The sequence below is a fragment of the Rhinolophus sinicus genome, linkage group LG02 (genome assembly GCF_036562045.2).
Source record: "Rhinolophus sinicus isolate RSC01 linkage group LG02, ASM3656204v1, whole genome shotgun sequence".
Lineage (NCBI taxonomy): Eukaryota > Metazoa > Chordata > Mammalia > Chiroptera > Rhinolophidae > Rhinolophus > Rhinolophus sinicus.
In genome coordinates, this window is record NC_133752.1 from 15226798 (window position 1) to 15235000 (window position 8203).

The 8203-nt window shown below is 37.9% G+C and overlaps 1 long non-coding RNA gene across 1 annotated transcript in view; it reads right to left on the minus strand.

Annotated features, from left to right (window-relative positions):
- Positions 1-279: 279 nt before the first annotated feature.
- LOC141568245 (uncharacterized) overlaps positions 280-8203 on the minus strand; it is a 13329-nt gene continuing 5405 nt past the window's right edge. Inside the window, exons 2-3 of the long non-coding RNA XR_012491332.1 lie at positions 4078-4173; positions 280-474 (exon numbers count right to left, since the gene is read on the minus strand). This is a non-coding gene — a long non-coding RNA (uncharacterized LOC141568245). The remainder of the gene's footprint in view (positions 475-4077; positions 4174-8203) is intronic.

Genomic DNA, 8203 nt, shown 5'->3' on the forward strand with positions numbered 1-8203 from the left:
TTACATTTTCTCCTACATTTTCTGTCACTTACTGTGAGGAACATCTCACCATGCATTCCAGAGAAATATACAGTAAAGATAGATTAATATGTATTTACTATACAATAATAAAATATTAAATAATAATATAGTATTCTATGTTAATTATATTTTAATTTGTTATATGTTAATAAATTATATATTACATACCAGAGTATATAATATATTAGCATATTATTTACTATAATAATAAATATTACTACTATTATGTACTATATAATACAGTAAATTCTAGGGGCACCTGCTTTTCATCTGATGAATTTTGTAGGGGGTCTTTGGGTAACTATATATGTATATTACAGAAAAACAAGGTGTCAAATTCCCAGTAGTTTTCCACGGTTAAAAATCTTCTGTTGAAAATTGCCAGTGCAGCATACGTATATTCAAAGCCCAATCTATACACTTTTTATGTTCTTTGAGGGGTGTGGGAAGAACCTGGGGAGAGAAAATTAAGCAGAGCCAATCAGTCAGCTACCAAATATCAGGTGACTTCTATAGTTTTCATTGTGTTCTGCCAAAATGATAATCCTTTCTTTCATGTATTACTGGGACAGGATAAAAAGCAAAAAACTAAATGGTATGTATGTGAGGCCAAGGGGAGATGGCTGTGCTGGAGGCAGGCTGGTATTATCTGGGCTGTGTACAAGCCAGAAACCATAAACATTATTTCATTTTATCTCCCCAACTACTCCGTTAGATGTATGTGATTGTGAACCTTGTTCAGATGATGCATCTGAGCTTAAGGAGATTCAGTGTCATCCTGACTTCACAAGGAAGAATGGGGAGAACAGATTCCCCAGAAGCAGAAGTTGGTGCTCAGTTCCCTATTTCACAACAGCAGAGAGGATTCCTGCCCTAGAGCAGGGCTTGCTACTCAGGGTTTGCTCTGGATTAAACATGAAGCAGCCCATGGTTACCTGTGATACCTCTCACCTGTAATATTCCTGTTCTAGGCCTTATCTTTCTTTTATAGTACCCAGCCCCCACCATTTAGGCATCCTGTGCTCTTAGCTTATCTGAGACTCCTACAAGAGCTCGATCTCTGATAAACTAATTCTCACTTAGGTGTTAGCCAAGAATTTGTTTTTTGTTGTTGGTTTTTTGGTCTGCTTGTTGAACTTTATTTTTGCCTTCTCTAGAGAACCATTAATAAAAATGCATTGATTCTTTAATAGTTGCTATTGTCTAACTCAAATAAATGAATCTCTAAATGTAGAGGTTCCTTCTCTTGAACCCAAGCACAGACCATGTAAACATTATATTTACTATCATCAGAATGAAGTACAATCTAGCCAATTATCAATGTCCCATGGTCCATTTTGCACCAGAAAACCTAGTTTCTGAAAACCCAAGAGAAAGACAGTCCAGCAGTCTTTGGAAACATTTCCTTGAGACCGTCAAGGTAGAAATAAAGAGATCTCAAAGTTTGGTGCGAGGATGTTTATCTTGCTAGATACCGTCAGTAGTTTTCTGTAGCTGCTTATTGAGCTGGCTAATGTTTAATTTGAGTAACCTTGTGGAAAGACGTGTTTAAGTGGCACTATCAAACAATATCAGCAAAAAGAGAGATAAGAAGAAAGTATAAAAGGATTATTAAAGAAATGGTAGGGGTGGAATTTATCTCTCCAAACAAATCGGGGTGTTCTGGGCTTAATAGAAAAATCCTGTAATAGGTAGACAGACAGGAAACTGTTATTTTTTTTTTCAGAATTTAGCAGCATGTGAGTGGTTTTGCTCTGATTTGGTGGCAGGCATTTGGGGAGGGGGAGACTGACTTTCAGACCATTATTCTGTATAATAAATTTCTTAAGATCTTGCCATTCTAAATGCTAAAAACAAACAAAAACAAACAAACAAATGAAAATGGAGGGAAAGGATAGTGGTTTGGGAATGACTTCCCTAACTATCCATCAATAATTTTACTATGTAGGAAAGAAATCTCTTTTGATCCCTTTTGCAATCCTAATACATCTTACAGCAACATTCAGGTAAGCTTTGTCCTGTTATATTAGAGTTGTTTTATTAAGCAGCCAGAGTGTAAAAGAGAGAACAGAGAAACTAATTGCTAAATAGAGGCTGAGTTTGCTTTTCAATTTCTCTATTACCTGGCTAGACAAAGTAAAATTTCCAGCGTGTGTTCCTTGTATTTCTGTATCACAGAAGAGAATTAATAATGTACGTATATTGATTTTTTATTTGTATAGTTGTTGAAGCAAAGGGGTTGAAGTAAAGAATCCCATATTTTATTTGATCAATCAGCCTGTATTTGTTAAGAACTTAATAAGTAACCACCTCTGTGGGGATTCGGAGAAGGGCTATCAGAAATGGGATGACTCTCCTTCAGGTGCTTACAGAAGAGGTAGGCTGATAAGACATTCAGAAACAATCAGAATGGTGGAGTAAGATGCTATATTTTTGGTTAATTTCATTTCCTCTTCTGTGTTAACTAACTGTACAAAATGACTGTATTCTTCCATAGAAATAAAGAACTAGGACAAAGGTTTGAACAACTAGCTGTACATCACAATAGCCTGTGACATTTTAAAAATTCAGGTGGACTGGTTCTACTCTAGATGAAATAAATCAGAATCTCGCTGGGTAAGTGTTAGGCACTAAATGTTTGTATTCCCCCAAAATTCATTTATTGAAGCCCTAACTCCAAATGTCATGATATATGGAAAGGGGGCCATTGGAAGCAATTAGGGTTAGATGAGGTCATCAGGGTAGTGTTCTCATAATGGACCAGTGCCCTTATAAAAAGAGACAACAGAGAGTTTGCTCTCATTCTTTGTGCTCCCACAAAGACAAGGTCCTGTGAATACACAGTAAGAAGGAAACCATCCATACCTCAAGGGGAGGGCTTTCACCACAACCTTACCATGTTGGTACCATGATCTTGGAACTCCAACCTCCAGAACTGTGAGAAAAGAAGTTTCTATTGTCTGTTTCTTTGCTTTCCTAGTTTTAGTTTTATAATTTTTCAGTTAGGATTCAAAGTCCTGTAACACTTACACCTATTCTCAAAACTTAATGTGCATCAAAATGGCATGAAGTGTTCGCTAAAACAGAGATTGATGGGCTGATCCTCAGAGTTTCTAAATCTGGGATGAGGCCTGAGAATTGGCATTTCTAATAAGCTAGTTGGTGATGCTAATAATGCTAGTTTGGGGACAAAGAAGAATGTTGGCTGGCAAAGAACCCATTTTAATAGGACATGAAAGTTGGAACAGTTAGTAGAGGATAAAATTAAGGCATAAACACAGAAGCCATGCTAACTGAGGTACAGGGTTAGTACTAAAACTACATAAAGCAAGGCAATTTACTCAGTGGTTTTCTACAAGAGGGTAAAAATCAGTCTTCAGTAGTATCACAGATTTAGTAATTCAGATATTTTCACAGATGTGGGTATATTTTCCAAAACATACTCATAAATCTGGGATAGTTAGATTACTAGACATGGGGTTAAAGGGTAAACAATAAGAAAATTTCAGGCAGAATGGGCTAAGCCCTGCAGCTGAAAAATAAAGCACAGATTCCAGGTGAAAGAAGGCCAGTGTGGCTGGAATGTAGGTAAGGTAGAAGGCCAGCTCTGTAACCTTAGAGGTGCAGAGCACTTGTTAGAGATGGGTTTGTAGATTACAGGTTGGGTGGATGCCTTATGAGGTATCTATTAAAGGATTTGACTTAGATTGGTTATTTTATAAGTAAAAGAAACCTCTAACTCTTGGCCAGCTTGCTCACATTCATACTAAGCACAAAAGTAGGGATATGATAGGGCTTTCCTCATGAACTTCATTCTAGCTCCTGAGTCCAAGCTCTACAGCCATTAGTGGCCAAGTCAACAGTACAGATATCCCCTTTTTTATTGGAAGCATCTTAGGCTAGTTTTTCCAGAAACAGTCCCTAAGATAAGATTCATGTGCAAATTAGATTTATGAAGGTAGAAGTGGAGGAAGCACAGGGAAGGAGAAGCCAAAATAGCGTGCTAGCCTGATCCTGCTGTTAGAGAAGAACTCTGGAGTATAAGTGACATCTTACTGTTGTCTTGATCTTAGTGGAGCCAAGAGTGCTCCTCATGGTTGTCGTTCAGGAAGAGGGCTGCGTGGTCGCCACGGAGGCCAAAACACCCGGAAGCTAAGGGAAGAGCACAAAGAAACAGTAAATGGGACCTGTCTTAGTCTGCTCAGGCTGCTGTAACAGACTAGACTGGGTTACGTAACAGGAATTCATTTTCTCCTCGTTCTGGATGCTGAGAAGTCCAAGATAAGGTATCATCCAATTCGGTTCCTGGTGAAGTCTCTCGCGTTGGGTTGCAGATGACTGACTTCTCACTATGTTCTCACATGCCTTTCCCTCAGTACATGTGCATATTGGGGAGGAGGAGGGGGAGAGGTCTTCTTCTTATAAGGCCACTAATTCCATCGGAGGGCCTCATGCTCATGACCTAATCACATTACCTCCCAAAGGCCCATTACATTAGGTATTGAGGTTTTAACCTATGAATTGGAATAGGGGCACAGATATTCAGTCTATAACGGAAGCCAAGCGGATATAGTTGAAATACGGACAGTACTATCTATCTGCTGCATTGGGTTGCCCTTGTCTGCTTCTGCTCTTTGCTCATGCTGGCCTCCTTCAGGATAGCTTCAGTTCCTCAAATGTGTTTTAAATGTGTGGGAACTGTTACACTGGTCTAGGAGTCTCTCTTATTTGCGCTAATGTTCCTGAATTCCCAAATTGTTATGATCATGTTCATAGAGGAGCATGCCGTGCTTATTCGGCCTGGGATTGAGTTCTAATTTAGTCAAAATGATGCACGCCCTTCTGAAGAATAGGTATGGATCTGTTCTACATTTACTTATCTGAGGGTCACAGGGGTGACTCTCTCAGAACAATGGAAGTCTACTGTCAAAGAAGCATCTGACTTTGCAACTCCAGAAACAGGAAACTGACAACAACATCCAGATGGCAAACCCTCCAGTTTAAAAACTAAAATCCCTTCCACGGAAGTACCACAATGTCCCCCAAATAACATCAAATTGCCTTACTTCAAAAGAACAGGGAGAGTACTTTTCTGGAAAAGTGTTTTATTTTCTTCCTCTGTACCACTCTAGTTCAATTCCCGCTGAAGCTGGAGGATGGAAAAGAATCCCCCAAGAGATCAATGCAAACATGATTCCATGCAGAAGAGCCTTTTGCATAGTTTCAATTTTACATAGTTTCTAGTCATTAAATCTATATATCTACAGATACCTATAGAGACCGATAGATATCTATAGATAGATGATGGGTTAGATAGCTCAATCAATAGATTGAGAGATAGATGGATGGATAGATAGATAGATAGATAGATAGATAGATGATAGATAGATAGATAGATAGATAATTTTTGCCTAGAAACCCCTGATGAGCTCTAGGCTCACTACAGGCACTAAAATAGACCATTGTAGAACAAGTATATTAGAATATGTTCATTGTCATCACATAGACCTGGACTTGAGTCGTAGCTTCACCACTTTTATATGCAATACTAAGCATTGCTGAGACCCAATCATCTCATTTGTAAAGCTGGGCTAATTGTATCTTACTTCAATGAGTTGTTGTAAGAAACACATCAAAGTACATTTGTAAAACTTTGAGCACAGTGCTTGGCCTATAGTTATGAGTAAAACAACCATGTATTATTATAAAAAGAAAAAAAAAAGAAAGAAAAATATTTTTTAAAAGAATGATAATATGGTGAATAAAAGGGGCTGAGAAAACAGATGCATACGTTTAAAGCAAAAAATAATCTGTTTCCTATTAATTGAACCACACCACAAGCCAATTTATAATTGAGAGAAGGATTCAGTTTGACAAGGAAATTTGTAAAATGAACACATTTTAGTGTTTGATGGAACCTTAGAACCAAGTATTCTTCACTCTCAGATGACCAAGCTAGGGCACCAACGATGCTCTAACTTGTTCCAAGCCAAACAGCCACCAGGCAGAGCCAGCACTGAAACACAGTTCTTATATGGCTCTGCGACAATCTATCAGACCTCAGTTCACATTTGCTAAAGGAGTGGTTCAGTTTGGAATTCATATATGGATGAATTTACAAAGCTGATTCAGGACATCTAATTCCTGTCACCCAACAATTCAGCATTAGGTCTGACACATATCGTTTCCATCCATCAAAAAAGTATACCTTGAGACCTGAACACATTCCAGCTTCTTAAAAGTGCAAGAGAAGGGTTTGAAAAGCAAACAAACCTTAGCCATGTTATTAAAGGACACTTGCTTTGGACTGGAACTCTACAATGTTTAATTATCAACATGTGCCTTTCCATCCCCAGCCTATTAAATCATCTGGCCTGCTAATAATAGCCTGTTTCGCCATCAGGAGAAGATGGATGAGTTTTAGTTCCCATTTTCAAATCCAAGGGATCTGCCCTGTTTCTGAATTATCTGCAGATGAAGATTAGTCACAGAGGCATCTGTAGGTTGCACAGAGGACATTGGAGTCCTGGCCAGCACATTTATCCTCACCAGTGCACTCTCCCTCTCCTCCAGGGCTTCCACTGCTAAATAGAGACTGAAAAAGCCAAGGTTAACTGTGGGGCAGGGAACCTTACCAATCAAAAGCTCATTTTAGCATTTGTAAACTTGATTTAATTACTTCCTGTTTTAAAACCATCTGTGAATAAATCACCTATTTAGCTTTGCAAAGGAAATTGTACGTATAATATGACTGCTTTCATAAAGCCAGCTGCTTTTTGTTTGTTTGTTTGTTCCTTTGAATCCATATTTACTATTCTTGTTAACCTGTGGATGTAACAAACTATCCTAAAATTTAGTGGCTTAAAAAAAACAATTTCTTGGGATCACGATTTTGTGGATGAGGAATTTGGATTGCTTAGCTAGGCATCTTGTCTCTGGTCCTTCAGATGTTAACTGGAGTGGCTTGACCAGGCTGGATGACCCATTTCCAAGATGGCCCACATGCATGGCTAACAAGTTGGTGCTGGTGTTGGCTGAAGTTTGGTCTAGTTTTTTAGTAGGTTAACTAGGTTAAGATCCACAAGGACAATTCATAGTTTGCTTAGATATCATTATGCAGAGCAGCTGAGTTCCTAGAATGAGTCTTCTTTCAGCCCAAATGAAGCAGCAAGACTCCTTTTGACCTAACCTCAGAAGTCCCCGAAGGCCATTTACACTATGTTCATTGGTCAGTCAACTCATTTAAAGCAAGGTAGATTAAAAGTAATGGAAAACAGACTCCCTCTGTGAAGGGTAGAATAACCAAGAATTTGCAGACATCTTTATTACATTAAGGAAAACTGTAATTGTTGGATTTTAACTACCTCCTCCACCCCACAAATTATCTGGTGTTTCTCAGAAAATTAAAAATATTTTGATGTATTCATCATATTTCCCTCCACTCATGATATTTAACAATTATTTTGTGATGTTTTGGTATAGTGGTTTAAATCAATCAACAAAATTCTATTTATTTTTCTGATGATTACTTCTGTCCTTTCCTAGCCAATTCCCATATTGATTGTAATACTCCAAATGACTCTGGATCCTGAATAATAAGTCAGTAACAAATAATGGAAACTTCACACAACATTCTCTGTGAGAGAGAGTAAGGCAGACAATGGAAGAAACAATTAAAAACCACTTTCCAAGTTGAAGAAGGATCTTAACAATGGCAGAGCTTTTGACATATTTAGGTGGCTTTCATGCCATCTTTTCTCTTTTATGCCCCAAGGAGCAAGGACTTGAAAAAAAGCAATTTTGCAGATCTTATCAGTGGGCCCAAAAGTAGAAACTAACTAGTAGTAAAAATCTCATATATTGAATCCCTTTGCATTTGCATTAATTTTGCATATGAATGCCCAGCTAATTGTTGTGAAGTAACAATTAGGAAAACAAAAGAAAAAAGAAAAAAAGGGCTAGAGGCTGCAACAGACACCTGGGAGACTTTATTTAAAAAGCATTTTACGTATTTGAATCGTATTTTAATAAAGACAAAGGCACTGAATTATGCACACAAAATACTACTAAAAGAATTAAAGTGAGAGAAGGTTCAATTGCCTGACCTACTGATACCATTTTCTGATAGATAGTTCTCTAACTCTTCCCACATCACTCTTGAATGCTAAGGCCCTGCACTGTT